Source organism: Anomaloglossus baeobatrachus, chromosome 1 (genome assembly GCF_048569485.1).
Source record: "Anomaloglossus baeobatrachus isolate aAnoBae1 chromosome 1, aAnoBae1.hap1, whole genome shotgun sequence".
Taxonomy (NCBI): Eukaryota; Metazoa; Chordata; class Amphibia; order Anura; family Aromobatidae; genus Anomaloglossus; species Anomaloglossus baeobatrachus.
The window spans coordinates 489,045,465-489,061,044 of record NC_134353.1 but is presented as its reverse complement, the minus strand read 5'-3'; the positions used below and the strand labels follow the sequence as shown (position 1 = coordinate 489,061,044).

At 41.0% G+C, this 15,580-nt stretch overlaps 1 long non-coding RNA gene across 1 annotated transcript; it reads right to left on the bottom strand.

The window, feature by feature from the left end:
• Positions 1 to 5,320: 5,320 nt before the first annotated feature.
• Positions 5,321 to 12,396, bottom strand: LOC142295353 (uncharacterized). Its single transcript, XR_012751433.1, has 2 exons — positions 12,158 to 12,396; positions 5,321 to 5,486 (listed from the first exon to the last, which is right to left on the bottom strand). It is a non-coding gene; the product is annotated as an uncharacterized LOC142295353 (long non-coding RNA).
• Positions 12,397 to 15,580: the final 3,184 nt, after the last annotated feature.

Sequence of the window (15,580 nt, the reverse complement as noted above, 5' to 3'; positions counted from 1 at the left end):
TTACAGACGCCATGTCTTATATGAAGACAGAGCCCCTGACATGCAAAAACAAGAGAAACCACCCACAAGTGAACCCAATTTGGAAACTACACCTCTCAAGAAATTCTTCTTGGGCTGTGGTGAGCATTTTTAACCCACAGGCGATTCAGAGAATTGTATAACATTGGGAGAGTAATTGAAAAATTAAAACATTTTTCCATTAAAATTTTACTTTGGTCCAAAGTTTTTAATTCTCAAAAGAGTAATAGGAAAAAATGAAAGGTAAAATTTGTTACAAAATTCAACAATGCTCTATTATATATGTTCAAATACTCCTTTTGAGGCACAGTGCAAAGCAGAGAAGGGAAGGAACACCATATTGGAGTGCAGATTTTCCTGGAATGGTTTGAGGGTGCTATGTCACTTTAGCAGAGACCCTGACATGCCAGTAAAGCAGACCCCATAAATGACCATACTTTACAAACTACACCAATCATTGAATTAACCCCCTCACGACGGGCTGAATTTGCGCTTTCCATTTTTTTTTTTTTTGCCTTCCTTCTTCCGAGAGCCGTAATATTTTTATTTTTCAGTCAATATTGTCATGTGAAGTCTTGTGTTTTGTGAAATGAGCTGTACGTTTAAATTAAGCCATGAGTTTTACCATATAGTGTACTGAAAATCGGCAAAAAAGTTCCAAATGCAGAAAAATTTGCAAAAAAGTGTGATAGCACTCTTGTTTTTGAGATATTTTATTCACTGTGTTCATTATATGGTAAAACTGATGTGTTATTGTGATGACTGAGGTCGGTGCAAGTTCGTAAACACTAAACATGAATAGGTTTACTTTTATATAAGGGGTTAAAAAAAATCAGAAGTTTGTCCAAAAAAAGGGGCGTACGTTTTGCTCCATTTTCCACAACCTGCAGCATTCTCATTTTTCGGGATATATGGCTCAGTGATGGTTTATTTTTTGCGTCTCGAGCTGACGTTTATAACGGTACTATTTTTGTGCCGATGCTACGTTTTGATCTCCTATTATTGCATTTTGCGCAAAACTTATGGCGCCCAAAAAACGTAATTTTGGCATTTGAAATTTTTTTGCCGCAATGCTGTGTAATGATCAGATTAATTGATTTTATATTTTGATAGATTGGGCATTTCTGAACGAGGCGATACCAAACGTGTGTATATTTTTCATTTTTTTAACCCTTAATTTTCAATGAGGCGAAAGAACTTTTAGTTTTTTTTAGTTTTTTTAATTTTTCAAAAAAATTTTAAACTTTATTTTTATTTTACTATTTCCTTTAGGGGGCTATAAGCGTCAGCGGTCTATTCGCTCATTTATTTCCCTCGATCAGAGCAGCACCGCTCAGATCGAGAGAAATGAGCATCTCCTGTAACCTGCAGTACTCGGCTGCTTGTTACAGGACCTGAGTCATGTGAGCTACAGGAGTCATCACATCTGTGCTACCATGACAACCACTGGATCCACTAATCACGTCACGTGACTTCCGGTGGCGGCCTGTATGAGATTACCGCGATCACCATTAAAATGGCGCTTTTACCTCTTGACAGAGCCATTTAAGGGTTTAACAGGTACGGGGGGATAGCAAGTCCACTCGTACCTGCAAGGCACACATGTCAGCTGTACAAATCAGCTAACATGTGTGCGGAACCACACTGACAGCCCGCAGCAGCTGGTGAGGTTTAACACTATGACCGCTAGGATGTAAGATTACTGCCCGCAATCGTTAAGGGGTTAATCTATGGGTGCAGTGAGCATGTTGATGAAGGAATAACTACATTTCTACCAGAATTTCATTCTTATAAGGGCTGATATAAAAAAATGGACCACAGTTTGATATGCAGTGCGCCAGTACCCTACATGTAATCAGGAACTACTTTTCAGGCACAGAGAAAGTCTCAGAAGGGAAGCGACATATTATACCACAGATTTTGGTGTTATGATTTGCGGGTACTATGTCACATCGGCAGAGTCGCTGTGGTGCCAGAACAGCAGAATCCCCAATAGGTGATCCCATTTTACAAACTGCATATTGATACTGCAGGTGTGACACACAATTTTATACTATTGGACGGTGAAGAAAAAATAATTACATTTTTACCAGAAAAAATTTATGTTAGCCCTAGATTTGCTAAGATTTGGATAAATATGTAAAAATGACATGAAAATTTGTCACACAATTTCCCCCACATGTGGCTGTACAATGCTACTTAGCCACACAGTGAGGCTCAGGAGGGAAGGAGCACTATTTAACTCTTGGAGCATAGATTTCACTAGAATCGGTTTCAGACTCTATATACAGAGCCCCTAAGTGCCAAAAGAGCAGAATCCCCCTCAAGTGTCTCCAGTTTGGAAATTACACCCCACTGGGAAATTATGTTCATGTGTAATGACCATTTTGACTCCATGGATGTTTTTCAAAAGCAAAAACAATCAACAATGGATGTTGCTGAGTGAAAATTGCAAATCTGCCATGGTAGTGCCCGTACATTGTAGTGCCCATATATTGTGCCCAGCTTGTGCTTCTGGAGACATACACCCTGTTATTTAAGCAGGTTTTCCTCACTACAGTACTGCCAAACGTGTGGATGCAAAGTGTGGTTTAGGCAAACTGTGGGGCTGGTAAGGCAGAGGGGCATTTGGATTTGGGAGCGAAGAATTCACTGGATTTCTTATGGGAGCAAGGAGCCATAGCACTTTTCCAGAGTCTTTGTGTTACCACTAATGTGAAAACAACATACGTTTCCATTAACAGATGACTTAACTGAGTGGGTATGACGCGTGCTATGCTATCCACACAAAAGCTGCAATTGAGCTCCTGCGCATGTGCAGTTTGAGCTACCCTGAGGGCAGATCAAAATATTGTAGTATGCATGCGCTGGCGATCTTTGACCTTTCCCGGCACCTTAGCAATACAGGACTTTACTCTGCCCTCGGCAGTGTAGATCAAAGTGCGCGTGCGAAGGAGAACAATGAAGGACTCTGTGTGGTTGACGTAGGACGTGTAATCCACACTGGGCTGGAAAGAAGGACGGCGTTTGCGCAAGATGGAGACGGAACTGGACCGAGAGCAGCGACACCCATTGGACCCGACCACCCCCTAGGTGAATATAATAAAGGTGTTTTTTTACATTATACAGATCGGCCTGGGCACTTATATACAGTATTCTGGAATGCTGCATATAAAGGATCACTGGTGGAGGCTGCAGCTTATAAGGGAAAAACCTGGTAACAGAATTGGTTTTATTTTTTACAACATTCACCATGAGGTATAAGTTATCAAAATGGCTTTATTCTTTGGGTCAGGGTGATTACAGCAATATCAGATTTATATTACTATTTTTATGTTTGGCAACTATCACACTCTAAAAAAAACGCTCCTTTTACGAAAAATGTTTTTTCATCGCCAAATTTTGAAAGCTATAATTTTTCTAGATTTCTGCTGATAGTGTCATGTGAGTGTTTTTTGCAGGAAGAATTGATGTTTTTATTGATGGCTTTTTCAGACACATAATATCTTTTGATCGCTTTCTATTCCGATTTTTCAGAGGCAGAATAAATATGAATTGGTTTTCGGAGGTTCTTTTTTTTTTATACCGTTCACTGAGTAGTAAAACTAATGAGAAGTGTATTCTTTGTGTCAGTGCAATTATAGCGATACAAGAGTTATATAATTTGTTTCATGTTTTTCCAGATTAATACAATAAAAACAAGTTTATGGGAAAAAGAATTGGTTTTGCATCGCTCTATTCACTTGGTTTTAGGACACCTTTTAGACCATGCTCCTGGCAAGGTCTAACAGGCTATTGTAACCAGCAAACCCAGAGTTCATTATTTCACCTTGGGTTGCCATGGCAACAATTGGTAGCCCGCAATTACATCGCGAGGCTCCCTCTGCTAGCCACCTAAATTATGTGATCACTATTGATCGCGAGATTTAGGGGGTTAGACAGCCAGGGGTGGCATGGGCACCGGTCCTGGCTGTGACAGCTCGAGCTTGGCTTTAACATATGTCGATGTCTCGGCGCCGATCATACGGCCACAGGCGATATGCCCGTATTTTCGTCATCACATACCCATACATCAAAGGTCAGGAACCCCTTCCAGACAATGATGTATGGGCACGTCAAAGGTCGTGAAGAAGTTAATTTTTAATTCTTTTTAATTTTTGGCGGTCTATGATCCTTTGCAAAGTGGTGAGAAAAAAATTAAAAAGGTTGCTAAATATTAAAATACTTCTGATTGAAGATGACAGCTAGAAACAAGATACAAATAATAGTGTTCAACCATGTAGCCAAATATGTGTTTCATTCTCTCTCAGCAAAATATCATATTCAGCTTGCTCCTTTAGTCACACTGTTTGCCATGTGCTGTGAATGCTTCCCCTTGTGCTCATACACGCACTGGTAATAGAAAGTAGAGTGGTGATTACATAAGATGTCTACAGAGGCTCTTAAAAACAGATCATCGTAATGATTGTGTGGATTTGCCTTGTACAAATGTTCTGTAGTATGCCTGTCTCTTCACTTCGAAGGCTTTTGTGTTCCATGTAGCATTTCTGTTTATAGACAACGCTGAAGGACTTGAGCACATACATTAACGGTTCTGATTTGTGTCTACTAAACTAAACTTATTTATTTTTTCTTTTTGCAACAAAAGAGTGATAATGCAGGCATACTATACTAATATATAAACTATAGTAATATATAAACTTTGTTTTCCAATATGTAGAGGAAGAGGAGATAGACATATTAATACACCTCATCATGTTGTTTACATTTTTTATATGTCAAGCTAAGGCTATGTTCACACTAGAAAAATGATTTTTCTTAAGAAATTTCTTAAGAGTGAAGGATTAGTGCACCTGCGTTAAAAAACGCACCAAAAACGCACCTGCGTTTTTGCCGCATTTTTGGTGCGTTTTTACCCCTGGTTGCTCCCTGCGTTATTGTGCCAATTATCTATGGCAAATAACGCAGTTAGCTGCAGAAAAGAAGTGACACGCTCATTCTTTTTCTTAAGAAAATCTACTGAAAGAATTTTCTTAAGAAAAAAACGCAGTGTGCGCACAGCTAATTTTTTTTGCCATAGGTTTTGCTGGGGAATGTCTGCAGAAAGGTTACAAGAATTTCTCAAGAAATTTCTGCAGCAAAAACGGACCAAAAACGCAGGTCAAAAACGCAGTGTGTGAACATAGCCTAAGGGTGAAATGTGTGGTTTCCATGCACCTTTTTGCTAATTATATCTACATATATCACTGCGAATATCACAACAAATACATTATATTAGAGTCTAAAAAAGCCGCAGTGGCCCTTGTAAAAATTGCAAGAGTTCTATATTTTATTTTTACAAAATGGAGAGGATAGGGGGTTAATGCAGCGCATCAGCTGAAATGAAGATGTATAACGTTGATGATAATAATTCTTTCTTTTATTCCATAGGTCTACGCTTTTTAAGGTAAACATCTCTTCTTCAGGACCTGAAACATCAACATAAAGTCTATATGAGAATAGAAATACCAGTTTTCAAAAATGTAACACAAAAACCTGAATTAATCAATAAGCCATTTTCTCACGATATCTGCTTTTTAAAGCCTCATTCAGGTATGGGGATTTTTGGCATACCAGAAAAAACAGACTGTTGTTCATCAAATCAAAATAGTGTAACCTTTTTTTCTATAACATAATAGGGAAGCTAGAAATATGTGCTTTTGTTGTTTGTACGTCTATGAAATACATATTTTTTTTTGTTCACTATAAAGACATGTAAGTGTAGCAGAATATGAAAACATTATGTGAAACTAAACCCAAAACATAGCCAAATACAATATAGTTCCAATAAAAAAAAACCTAATCAAAAAGACTTGGAAATTCAAAAAGGTACCAATAATCTTTATTAAATAACAATAAAAATATTTCACATAAAAGGGCAGCAGTATAAACACAGATGATACAAAGGGGCTAGATACAAAATCACCATAAATATAAAAAAAAAACAACAAAAATTGCGGTCCATAAATTATTGTAGAAACAGACATAAAAAATAGTGTAATAGATCAAGAATTATTCCCTAATAAAGATATAAATTATACCAAAATTCCTGAAAAATATGTGATACAAAAATATATATAAAGTGCTGTGTGCAATTAATAAGGCATGAAGGAAAAGAGAAAAATGTGAAAGACGCAATAATATTTGTACAAAATGCCGTAATACAATTACACCTAAAAAGTGCTATGTGCAATATACATATGTGCCATACTTCATTGGTACAAGCAAGTACCACAAAACGGTGATAACAAACTGTTTTCATGAATTTTTTGCACATAGCACTTTGTTAGCACCGTTTTGTGGTGCTTGCTTGTACCAATGAAGTATGGCATATACAGTGCCTACAAGTAGTCTTCAACCCCCTGCAGATTTAGCAGGTTTGATAAGATGCAAATAGGTTAGAGCCTGCAAACTTCAAACAAGAGCAGGATTTATTAACAGATGCATAAATCTTACAAACCAACAAGTTATGTTGCTCAGTTAAATTTTAATAAATTTTCAACATAAAAGTGTGGGTCAATTATTATTCAACCCCTAGGTTTAATATTTTGTGGAATAACCCTTGTTTGCAATTACAGCTAATAATCGTCTTTTATAAGACCTGATCAGGCCGGCACAGGTCTATGGAGTTATCTTGGCCCACTCCTCCATGCAGATCTTCTCCAAGTTATCTAGGTTCTTCGGGTGTCTCATGTGGACTTTAATCTTGAGCTCCTTCCACAAGTTTTCAATTGGGTTAAGGTCAGGAGACTGACTAAGCCACTGCAACACCTTGATTTTTTCCCTCTTGAACCAGGCCTTGGTTTTCTTGGCTGTGTGCTTTGGGTCGTTGTCTTGTTGGAAGATGAAATGATGACCCATCTTAAGATCCTTGATGGAGGAGCGGAGGTTCTTGGCCAAAATCTCCAGGTAGGCCGTGCTATCCATCTTCCCATGGATGCGGACCAGATGGCCAGGCCCCTTGGCTGAGAAACAGCCCCACAGCATGATGCTGCCACCACCATGCTTGACTGTAGGGATGGTATTCTTGGGGTCGTATGCAGTGCCATCCAGTCTCCAAACGTCACGTGTGTGGTTGGCACCAAAGATCTCGATCTTGGTCTCATCAGACCAGAGAACCTTGAACCAGTCTGTCTCAGAGTCCTCCAAGTGATCATGAGCAAACTGTAGACGAGCCTTGACATGACGCTTTGAAAGTAAAGGTACCTTACGGGCTCGTCTGGAACGGAGACCATTGCGGTGGAGTACGTTACTTATGGTATTGACTGAAACCAATGTCCCCACTGCCATGAGATCTTCCCGGAGCTCCTTCCTTGTTGTCCTTAGGTTAGCCTTGACTCTTCGGACAAGCCTGGCCTCGGCACGGGTGGAAACTTTCAAAGGCTGTCCAGGCCGTGGAAGGCTAACAGTAGTTCCATAAGCCTTCCACTTCCGGATGATGCTCCCAACAGTGGAGACAGGTAGGCCCAACTCCTTGGAAAGGGTTTTGTACCCCTTGCCAGCCTTGTGACCCTCCACGATCTTGTCTCTGATGGCCTTGGAATGCTCCTTTGTCTTTCCCATGTTGACCAAGTATGAGTGCTGTTCACAAGTTTGGGGAGGGTCTTAATTAGTCAGAAAAGGCTGGAAAAAGAGATAATTAATCCAAACATGTGAAGCTCATTGTTCTTTGTGCCTGAAATACTTCTTAATACTTTAGGGGAACCAAACAGAATTCTTGTGGTTTGAGGGGTGAATAATAAATGACCCTCTGAATAAACTTTTCACAATTTAAAAAAAAAATTAAAAAAAGAAATAACATTCTTTTTTGCTGCAGTGCATTTCACACTTCCAGGCTGATCTACAGTCCAAATGTCACAATGCCAAGTTAATTCCAAATGTGTAAACCTGCTAAATCTGCAGGGGGTTGAATACTACTTGTAGGCACTGTACAGTACAGACCAAAGATTTGGACACACCTTCTCATTCAAAGAGTTTTCTTCATTTTCATGACTCTGAAAATTGTAGATTCACATTGAAGGCATCAAAACTATGAATTAACACATGTGGAATGAAATACTTAAAGTGTGAAACAACTGAAAATATGTCTTATGTTCTAGGTTCTTCAAAGTAGCCACCCTTTGCTTTGATTACTGCTTTGCACACTCTTGGCATTCCCTTGATGAGCTTCAAGAGGTAGTCACCGGAAATGGTTTTCACTTCACAGGTGTGCCCTGTCAGGTTTAATAAGTGGGATTTCTTGCCTTATAAATGGGGTTGGGACCAGCAGTTGTTTTGTGCAGAAGTCTGGTGGATACACAGCTGATAGTCCTACTAAATAGACTGTTAGAAATTGTATTGTGGCAAGAAAAAAGCAGCTAAGCAAAGAAAAACTAGTGGCCATCATTACTTTAAATAATGGTCAGTCAGTCCGAAAAATTGGAAAAACTTTGAAAGTGTCCCCAAGTGCAGTGGCAAAAACCACGAAACGCTACAAAGAAACTGGCTTACATGAGGACCGCCCCAGGAAAGGAAACCCAAGAGTCACCTCTGCTGCGGAAAATAAGTTTATCTGAGTCACCAGCCTCAGAAATGGCAGGTTAACAGCAGCTCAGATTAGAGACCAGGTCAATGCCACACAGAGTTCTAGCAGCAGACACATCTCTAGAACAACTGTTAAGAGGAGACTTTGTGCAGCAGCCTTCATGGTAAAATAGCTGCTAGGAAACCACTGCTAAGGACAGGCAACAAACAGAAGAGACTTCTTTGTGCTAACGAACACAAGGAATGGAGATTAGACCAGTGTAAATCTGTGCTTTGGTCTGATGAGTCCAAATTTGAGATCTTTGGATCCAACCACCGTGTCTTTGTGCGACGCAGAAAAGGTGAACGGATGGACTCTACATGCCTGGTTCCCACCGTGAAGCATGGAGGAGGAGGTATGATGGTATGGGGGTGCTTTGCTGCTGACACTGTTGGGGATTAATTCAAAATTGAAGGCATACTGAACCAGCATGGCTACCACAGCATCTTGCAGTGGCGTGCTATTCCATCCAGTTTGCGTTTAGATGGACCATCATTTATTTTTCAACAGGACAATGACCCCAAACACACCTCCAGGCTGTGTAAGTGCTATTTGGCTAAGAAGGAGAGTGATGGGATGCTACGCCAGATGACCTAGCCTCCACAGTCACCAGACCTGAACCCAATCGAGATGGTTTGGGGTGAGCTGGACCGCAGAGTGAAGGCAAAAGGGCCAACAAGTGCTAAGCATCTCTGGGAACTCCTTCAAGACTGTTGGAAGACCATTTCCAGTGACTACCTCTTGAAGCTCATCAAGTAAATGCCAAGAGTGTGCAAAGCAGTAATCAAAGCAAAAGGTGGCTACTTTGAAGAACCTAAAATATAAGACATATTATCAGTTGTTTCAGCTTTTTTGTTAAGTATTTCAGTCCACATGAGTTAATTCATAGTTTTGATGCCTTCAATGTGAATCTACAATTTTCAGAGTCATAAAAATAAAGAAAAATCTTTTAAAGAGAAGGCGTGTCCAAACTTTTGGTCTGTACTATATGTATATTGCACATAACACTTTGTAGGTGCAATTGTATTTGAATTATGGCATTTTTGTAAAAATATTATTGTTTCTTTCACATTTTTCTCTTTTCCCTCATGCTTTATTAATTGCACACAGAAAACCTACTGAATAGAAGGCCGGTACCTCTCCCACGCATCAGTTGGTTTCCTGTCCTTGGAGGGGGAACCTCTGAAGCGGTACTCACCAGGAAGAAAGAAGATCCCAGGCCTCGCTCACCGGAATGGGCAGTGGAGAGATCCCTGCTGCGGCTGGAGCGAGGGGTCCTGGAAGTGCCGCAGTGGGCCCAGGGGGGCTTTAACGTTGCGTGCGGGCGCAAGATGCAGCACCCTTGGGGTATTCTGTTCAGGCTTCTGCACATATCCTGGGTGCGCATACATGAGGCACGCATCCATATGGACGCGTTCTGATGATGCGCGCCCGGGATCAAGTGACTAGAGTCACATAACCGGAAGGCAGATAGCACTTCCTGGGCATCGAAGGAGGCATGGAGAAAGGGGCTGTATCTCACAGGTCCTGCACTTGTTTGAAAGCACGGTCTGACCGCCAGTCAAGCGCTTTTTGTCTTCAGCCTGTTATTCCCTCCCGCAAGATGGAACAAAAACCAGACCAGGTCAGCAACACAAGTTCCGCTCCGATAGACGGTCCGATTTCTCCTCCTTATCCGGTATCCTCAGTGATATCATTTTTATAAGTGATCTACATGAAAGTTCACTATGGTATTTTGTTAGGCGAAGCCCAGGAATAGTCTTGTGAAGACCAAGAACAGGAAGTGCACTCTCTGTAGGGAAGGTTACCCAGTTCCTGGCCCAAAAGGGTGTGTCACTTATGCATACAGCAGACGGTCTATGAGTATACGCCTGCCTTAGATCTTAGCAATTAGATCAGAGATGGAGAAAAAAAAGGCTCCTTTAGATCCCTGTCCCAGGGAAAGGAGGAGAAAGGGAAAAAGAGGCTTAAAAGATCTTTCCCTCAGTCAAATGAGTCGGACAGATCGGAAGGATAGTACAGACCCTCTGACTCCTCCCGTTCATTATCCTCTCCTGACACCAATATTGGGGGGTGTCACTGCTTCCCTATAGAGGATACAGATAGACTGGTCAGAGTGGTTAGGTTCACCATGGGCATAGTCGAGCAGAGAGCCCACAGGACTGTGGAGGACATCATGTTCAGGGGCCTTGAGCAGAAGAAGCGTTGGGTCTTCCCGAACAATGGAAACAAATTGAGTCACTTATGAAGAGGAAGGATCCTATGGACAAGAAAGTGGACAGCTTTCTAAAGGGACCTGGGAGACTTCAGCGAGGACCCTGAGACCAGCTATCTCAGCAACATGTATGGCTAGATTCCTGATAATCTGGCTTAATTGTCTTGAAGAGCAGCTTGAGACAAGGTACCCAGGGAGGATATCTTGTCCATAATCCCACTGATACGCGGTGCAGCAGCATTTCTTTTCGACACATTGGCAGACTCAGCACGAATGGCGGCAAGATCGGCAGCATTGTCAAAGGTGGCTCGTAGGGCTTTGGCTTAAATGTTGGCCTGGGGATACACTGGCTAAGTCTAAGCTATGCTCCGGTCCGTGCAAGGGAGTATTCTTATTTGGTCCGGCGTTGGATGATATCTTGGAGAAAGCCAGATACCAGGGAAGATGTACCCCCAACATGGAGTTCTCAGGGAGTCAGGATCGTCATGGGACCTCATGTGGATTATGTCAGATCTGGATGTTCGGGGTTAATAAATTAGAGAAAAAGGGAGGGGGTAATTTGCATCTCATTTCAAATAAAAAAAAAATTTTCAGTGTTTGTGTTTACTTTTCATTTACAATATTAGTAATGAGGGTCTCATAGATGCCTCCCATTATTAATCTAGGTCTTAGTGGCAGCTGAACTGTCATTAACACCTTATATTTCTCCAATTGCCACTGCACCAGGGCAAAGTGCTGGAATTGACACATCTAATAGATGCATGCATTCTGGGCGTCTGTAGGTTGTTATTTTTAGGCTGTGGGGGGCCAATAACCATGGGCCGCCCCTGCCTGGGAATACCAGCCCACAGCTGTCAGGCTTTATCTTAGCTGGGAATCAAAATTGGGGGGACTGCATGTTTCTTTTCTTTTTTTAATTATTTATTTGAATAATTTAAATTAAAATAAAAAAGCCTCATTAGGGCCATCTTAGTTGAAACACAGCCAAGATAAGCACGTGGCTGGGGGCTGCACCCGTATGCTTTATTTGTGCTATCACAATTTATTTTTACAGTATAGCGACCATTACCATGCTTGGTACTCGTAATGACAACCTGTCCAGCAAAAGCCCTGATAGGGTTCATGTCAAGGCAAACATAAATAGTTATAGCTCTCGGAAGTGCAAAAAATGGAAAAAACGCTCAGTCATGAAGAGGGATTAAACATGCACGACCAAAAAAGCCTCAACATTTGTGTCATATTTGTAACATCTGTAAACAATAAAAAGTACTGAGAGAAAGCAGCCATTATAAAGAAGCAGCAGGCGCAAACCCACTACCTACAGGTGGCCCACTCACATCCACCAGCCTGACGGTGATTACTACGCCACACGCGCCGGAACTAGACACTACCTCATCCACCTTCCTGCAGACTACAACTCCCACAAACCAACGCGCAGTGCGTCATGACGTTCGGGGCTGGGCTTGCACGGGAGTTGGAGGTGACCGGCAGCATGGCGGTGTGGGGAGCGCTCAGCAGGTGAGAGTGTATGGCAGCAGCTCTGTCCGTGGCCCCGGAGGCTTCCCCTGGAGGCGTGCTATGGCGGCTGTCAGCTCTGTCTGCCACGCTCGGTATCCTGCAGAGTGAGGCGGCCCATTCCGGACAGCACTATGGGGATTTGCCAGTGCAATGCCTTTCTATGGAGATGTTTGGGCTCTTAGAAGCCTTATTACATGGGAATGAGACAAGCCTAAATCCAGCCAGTATCTGGTGAGACCGCGCTGTCTCCATACAGCCGCAATTCTTCCAGGGACAGCTGTGCAGTGTTTAACCCCTTCACCCTTGGGCGATTTATTCATTATTTGCCTTACCTTTTTCCAAGAGCCATAACTATATTTTTTATTTTCCCATCAATAGAGCCATATGAGGGCTCGTTTTGTTTTTTTTCTGCAGAGCAAATTGTACTTTTGAATGGCACCATTCATTTTGCCCCATATTATACTGGAAAGGGGGGAAGAAATTCAAAGTGCGGTGAAAATGCAAAAAAAAAGTGCAATTGCATGAATGTTTAGTTACCATGTTCACTATATGGTAAAACTGACCTGACAGTATAATATGTATTCATTTATATAGCGCTATTAGTTCTACAGCGCTTTACATACATTGGCAACACTGTCCCCATTGGGGCTCACGTTCTAAATTCCCTGTCAGTATGTTTTTGGCGTGTGATTTTCCCAGGTCAGTACGAGTACGTAGATGCCAAACATTTATAGTTATACTTTTATCTAAGTGGTGAATTATTATTTATTTATATATATATTTTTTTTTTTTTTTTTTTTTTTAGAAGTTTGTTAAAAAAAACAAATTGCGCTTTTGTCGCCATTTGCTGAGACCCATAGCTCTCATTTTCTGGGATCTGGGAGTCAGTGAAGGTTTATTTTATTTTTTTTGTGTCTTGAGCTGATGTTTTTAATTCTACCGTCTTTGCATAGATGCAATGTTCTGATCGCCTGTAATTTTAGTTTATTGCAATGTTGCAGCGACCAAAACACCATAATGCTGGCATTTGGAATTTTTTTCTCACTAAATCCTTTACCAATCAGATTAATTGATTTCATATTTTAACAGATCAGGGATTTCTGAATCTGGCGATATCAAATGGTTTGTTTTTTTTGTTTTTTTTTATTTTCAATGGAGCAAAGGGGGGTGATTTGAACTTTTTATCTTTATATTCACTTTTTTTTTTTTTTTTTTTTTTTTTAATTTTAGTAGTCCTCCTTGGGGACTTAATCACTGCATAGTCAGATTCCTTCTCCTGATCATAGTGATGCTGCAGCATTGCTTGGATCAGAAGAAATGCTGTGTTCCTGTGAGTGCCGACATTCACAGGAAACATGTCATGGCAGCGATGGGTCATCATCTGACTCTCACACTGCCTGGCTAACCCATTGGCTAACCCATTGGCTAACCCATTGGCTAACCCATTGGCTAACCCATTGGCTAACCCATTGGCTAACCCATTGGCTAACCCATTGGCTAACCCATTGGCTAACCCATTGGCTAACCCATTGGCTAACCCATTGGCTGCTAACAGACAGAGATGGATCAGAGAGTGTCTGCGAACCAGTTAAATCTTGCTGTCATTCTCTGACAGCAGGATTTAACGTGCTTCGGTGGGGAGTATGCCATTCCCCGTTGCCATTGACACATTCACGGGGAGCCACTGGATTGCCATGACAGTGTGGGGTCAACTGATGAACCCTGTCGCTGTCATGACTCCAACATTCACAGGAGATCAGCATTTCTGCTGTTCAGAGGGATGCTTCAGTAGCTGAAGCCTGTCGCTGTCATGACTCCGGGATTCACAGATCAGCATTTCTGCTGTTCAGTGGGATGCTTCAGCAGCAGAAATGACTAGACACTACCAGTCCTCTAAGGGGGAGCTAGTAAAATCAATAATAAGTAAATAAAAAATTAAAATATGAAATAAAAAACAAGTTGAAATCAGGGGTGATTGCACCATTGAAAATAAAACAATTAAAAACATATTTGGTATGGCTGCATTTGGAAATTCCCGGTTTATCAAAATTTAAAATAAATTCATCAGATCCGTACACGGTGTAGCGAGAAAAAAAAAAAAAAATTTGCTGGAGGTTTTTGGTTGTGGCAATAACAGCTAATCAAAACATCGCATCTACCCAACAATGGTACAATTAAAAACAGCTCAAGATGCAAAAAATAAGCAGTCACTGAGCACCAGATCCCGAAAAATAGGTCTTGGAAAATAGCGACAAAAGCACAATTTTTTTTATTTATTTTTTTTACAAAGTTCTGAATATTTTTTTCACCACTTAGATAAAAGTAAAACTATAGATGTTTAGTGTCAACGAACCTGTACTGTGCTGGGGAATCAAGTTGCCAGGTCAGTTTTACCATATAGTGAACATGGTAATTTTAAAAAAAAATGCACTTTTTTTTTTGCAATTTCACCTCACTTGGAATTTTTTTTCCCTGTTTTCCAGTACAATATGGGACAGAATGAAAGATGTCATTCAAAAGTATAACTCGTCCTGCAAGAAACAAGTCCTCATATGGCTATATTGACAGAAATATAAGAATAAGTTATGGCTCCTGGAAGAAGGGGAGGAAAAAAAAACCCAGAAACTTGATAGGTGGTGAAGGGGTTAATTTGCAGCAGGACAATGACCCCAAATATACATATATAGGGTGTGTGCGCCACTACAGAAAATTTCTGCACCATGTGGCTGAAAAAAAAACTACAAAACACATGTTTGTTTTTTTTTAATCAAATTTGTTCCGTGTGTTTCTTAAATGTATTCAATGGCTGGAAAGGCTAAAAAAACAAAAATGCACAAAGAATAGACATGTTTGGGTTTTTTCTGTACCAAAAACTGCAAGGCAAAAAAAGAAGCAAAGTGCGCACAGCATTTTTGAGTTCTCATAAACGTTGCTGGGAGAAGGAAAGACATGCAGGTTTGGGCAACAAATTTCACCAGTAAAAACACAGCGTGTACACAAAGCATTAATGTCATTGAAGGGACCCTGATTTCTAATTATGCTGCTTTAAAGCATCCAGCATAAATCAGAGTCTGGCAGTAAGGCCGGTTTCACACATCCGGCATTTCGCTGCTTTGCCGGATCTGTCACGCTCCATATAGTGTAATACAGTACAATGATATTGCAGCAAGCTCCAGTCACATGCTGTCATGTGACCGAAGCATGTGACTGGAGCTTGCCGTGATGCC